The sequence below is a fragment of the Humulus lupulus genome, chromosome 1, assembly GCF_963169125.1.
Source record: "Humulus lupulus chromosome 1, drHumLupu1.1, whole genome shotgun sequence".
Lineage (NCBI taxonomy): Eukaryota > Viridiplantae > Streptophyta > Magnoliopsida > Rosales > Cannabaceae > Humulus > Humulus lupulus.
In genome coordinates this window covers 105,308,854-105,313,738 of record NC_084793.1, presented here as the reverse complement: position 1 = coordinate 105,313,738, position 4,885 = coordinate 105,308,854, and positions in this window count along the sequence as shown.

Genomic DNA, 4,885 nt, shown 5'->3' with positions numbered 1-4,885 from the left:
TTGAGGAAATATTTGATTTGAGGATTGACCAGATGGAGCATCTCATCTTGAGATACGTCAACACCGTTTGCAAAGAATGAAGGGTTCAATTGCCCGATTGCAAGGTAGGACAATGCTCTCAGGAATATACCCTCGATCTGGTTATTACCAGCTGAGGGTCAAGGAAAGAGACATTTCAGGAATTACTTCTTGTACCAAGTAGGATGTGATGGGTTTTCAATGAATGATCTTAACTGACCAATGCTTCAATGACACATGTAAGTTTGACAAGTAGAGAATACACGAATGACATGGACAAGCCATATTCAGATTAGTTAGGGATGTTTCGATATACTTCCAGTTAGAAGCAGAACAAGAATGCGCACTTCATTGATAGTACCAAGACTAAGGAAGCAGGGTTACTAGAAAGGTTCTAGAAGAAGTGAGCTCCAATTTCTCCAAGGGTATTTAAGGTCAAGTTATGGGAATTGATGGGATCTTGTATAAAGTAATTCAGATAGAAACCGCAAGAAAATTGCTAAAGGAACGCCTGAGGGGTGAGAAGCACAGTGAGACCGATAAGATATGCCAACCACTAGAAGCATCTTCGAAGACAGCCATATCCTAGATTGAGGTAACATAAGAACCTAAAGATTATATGAATGTATAGTTTCATATAAGACTTTCAGAAGATAGAATAAAGATTGGCTAGCACACCCTAGTATTAGAATATATATGTGATGGCTTGATACAGGAGGACGGGATGATGGACACTGTCCTTGCTTAAGACATTAAACTATAGGGCGATGCATTGAAAACTAGGGTGCGCCTGTGTATAGACTGAAAAGGATGGTTGTTTGTGCTTCATGGTAGTTGAAGAAATAAGAACATAAATGTTCTACATGGGGCGTTAGGTTGACGGTAATGCCATATAGCCACGGTTAGGGTGCAGTGATGGCACCTACGGAATAGAAGTGCGTGCATTAGCGTAAAGTGTTAAAGCGTTTGGTCACCCATAGAGGAATAACCATGAGACTAAGGCCCTAGTGGAAATCAATGGATGATTCACATTTGAAACTCTTTATTTCATAGAGAAAATTCATGTGGAGGCTGACATCTTGAGTTGGAAAGTTTTGTGCTAATTGGATAAGTTGCCAAGGATTACTGTAAAGTCAGACGAGGTAGCAACCAAAATTGGTATAGAATCTGTAGTTAATAGTTGGCAAATATACCTCTATCAACAATTAAATACAGAGAGAAGATCTTGTAGGAATGGTTAAGAATCCTACTATTTTAGTATGGATGGGTTAAGATATGAGGATCGGATGAGTGATCCGATGGAACCTGGCGTTGGGGTGGAGATTCTAGATGAGTCTTGTACTACCACCTTATGATTGTTGTATCCAGGAAATTTGAATGGATGCTAATATCTAAAATTTGTATACCGGAAGGCAAAAGGGTATAGTTGTGGATCACAAGGGTGGAATACATTAGACTGCAGGTAAGATGATTGGATAAGAAAAGTTGTGACTCAACATATTGAGTTAGCATACCTCAGTTTGTGTGAACGAGTATCACAATAATGCGCATGTGCGAAGGGAGACCGTATGTCTTCGTGGGACACAAAAGTCAATGGTGTCGGACTGAGACCCTTTATTTCCCCAAAGTTCTGGAAAAGGGTTGTAGAGGACAATGAGTAAAAGATTGGAACCTAGAATTAATGGTTACCTTCAGATAGACTGACAATCTGAAGGAATGACTCAGAATTTAGGGATTTTACCTCGAACGTGTAAGTTTTTGAGGTATTGAGATAAGTACGGTTCTTTGATTGAATAGTCACGGTGATGGAAGCCAGTCAATGGCTAGGGTGACTCTAAATAAGATACAGTGAGATAGGGAGCGAGAAGTTCTCATTCCTAGTAATGAAATGAGAGATAGGAAGTATTGTGGTTCAGAATTGGTCCGGGGAACCAATGAAGTTATTAGGATTGTTAGGGCAGAAGTGTCTGCCTATTTGAAAGGACATAAGAGTTCGTAAATTTCAAGTATGGGAACATGGAGTTCTAGGATGGGAGACTATGTATTTCTCTGAGTATTGTAGACTAGAAAGGATAAGATATTTTGGGAAAAAGAAAGAGGAGTTTTGACTCTCGATTTAATGAACTTCTGAGATCCTAACAAGGACTAGGCCAGGGGCCTACAGATTAGCCATACCCTAGTATGGGTGGTGGCTCATAAGGTGTTACTGGTGCCAATGTCAAGGAAAGAAGTGTTAAGTATTACCGCTGATGGGGTGAGGAGACCCTAGGATTTCAATGGGATTTACTGCACAAGGAAAAGCTAATGGAATATGTGACAAATAAGATAAAGTCTTACAGAATAAGACTGTCACTCTAGTGAGAGTTTTACTAAGGGACATCAAGGTAGAGGACTAGACTCTGAGGTTATAGTCAGATTTGCGGGATTGGTAGCCCAAGACGTTTGAACAAATTTTGAGGACAAACTTTAAATAAGGAGGGGATAGTTGTAACGTCCTAGATTCACTATTAAGGCTAAGTGTATTGAATTATGGTTCCTGGAGGGCATAATAGGATTTATATGTGGAATATATGATTTAAATGATAATATGAATATGTATATATGCATGTTTATGAGTATTAAATATGCATGTGAGCCCGTTCTTGTCAAGGCGGGCATATTTGTAATTTTGGATCCATATAGGGTATATTTGAATTATGTATGTATTGTGAGTGAGACCCCAGTGTTATGGGGATATATTTGAGATGTGTGGTCCGAGACGATCCTAGTGAGAAGATTAGCGGAATAGTCACAACGGGGTCCAATACCCGGCTCGGGGAGAGCCTAGGGGTATTTTAGGGACTTGGTGCGTATTTAGGATTTATTGGTTAACGTGCAATTATTTGGTGATTAGTTGGGCATGTCAGGATTAATTGGGAATCTATAAGACAATTTGAGGATTAGTGGGAGTTGTGGCTAATGACCATTTTACCCTTTGGGGCCATTACGGCATAAGCTATGACTAAGGGGAATTATGGTCCTTTTATTAAGAAGATAGACATACTTTAGGATAACTTAGGCACTAGAAGCCTATAGACATAAGGAAAAACAAGACAGAACCTCTCCCTCTCTCTCCCTGGTAAGTTTGCTCCCTTCCCCCTTGGTGTGCATAGAAGCTAGTGGAGTTCTTGGAGGATTGGTGCCAAAGGTTGAAGATTGGAAGCTTGGGGACTGAGGAATCAAGATAGGAACATGAAAAGATAAACTCAGGGTCGTAATCTGCAGTAGGTTAAGCCAAATCCTCTGTTCTTATTGAATTTTTAAGCTTGGTTTTGATGTTCTTAAGTTTTGAACTATAGGTTGGATTTTAAACTTTGGTACTATGTTAGCTTGATTTTGGGGGTTTGCATGTGGCTTACAATTTTTGGAAATGTTTTGTGAGGTATAGTTTTGGTTCTAGTTTGAGACTGTGTTAGTTTTGGTGGGTTTAGCTCGGAGGAAATGCAGGAAAATGTTGGGAATTTTGGGTTTTATGTCTTGAGTACAACAAGGAAAAGGGGCTTTTACTTCGGTTTTTAAGCTTGATTTACTTTGGTTTTCGCTAAAATTCGCAACCGCAGTAGTTCGGAGCGAAGTAAAAACTAGCTAAAAACCGAAGTAGAATCCCCACTTTCTACTTCGGTTTTTACATAATAACTGAAGTAGAAAGTGTATATACGCTAGCATCTTGGGCACTTTCTACTTCGGTTTTTAGGTAAAACCGAAGTAAAAATGGTACTTTCTACTTCGGTTTTAGGTAAAACCGAAGTAAAAGGTCTACTTTCTACTTCGGTTTTATCTAAGAATCGAAGTAAAATGGCACTTTCTACTTCGGTTCTTAGGTAAAACCGAAGTAGAAAGTAGACATTTTACTTCGTTTTTACCTAAAAACCGAAGTAGAAAGTACCCGCCTATTTTATTTAATATATATTTCTAATTATTTTTAAATGGACGGTTTCTATTTATATATATATATATATTTTGGCCTAATTAATTGATCTAATTAATTTTTTTTTTTGGCCTAATTATTTTTCAACGATTTAATTATATGATATTACAATTATATATATTTTTACAATTGAAATTGGTTAAGAATTTTTTTTGAATGAAAATATGATAACTTTTATTAATTAAAAATGTTGTACATAAACATATAAAATACAAGTACTTAAGTAAGATAACTAACCTTAACATTAATACATTTACAAAAGACTAAACTTACGACTAAACAAAATAGGCTTACTGATAAATGTATGTCATCAATTTGCCTAGCCATTCATGTTGGATTGGCAAGAGGTCTGCAATCTCACAATATTGCGTCTTCCCACCAAACTGTAAAATTAATAAATATAAATTAATTTCATAGATTATCGATAAAAATGAACTTACTTTTTCTTTTAGGGTAGTCATTGCATTTGATGCCCGTACAAGATCTCTAATGTACTTCAAGACATAAAAACCACATTCATGACTTTGTGGTTGTCTTGGACATAACATTGAATATCTTTGTGGGATTGCCGAGTAATGCATTGGAAGAAGCTCTATAAAATGCACTATTTAAAAAGAAAATTAACAAAAGTTATTAAAATGTAGTAACATGTAATATTTGTTGCATATTAAGAAATATTTTAAAAAATTTAAAACTTACCTCATTATCATTGAATCAATTTCTTCTGGAGGTTTGTGTGATTTCAATGGATCTAAGAACACGATTTTTCCTTTTGGCATAGCAATCACCAACATCCAATGTTCCCTAAAATAAGAAGCGTATGTTAAGTAAAATAATTAAATTTTTAATATATGACTAATCAAATAAGAAAAGTTTACACTATTTCTTACCGTATGTTCC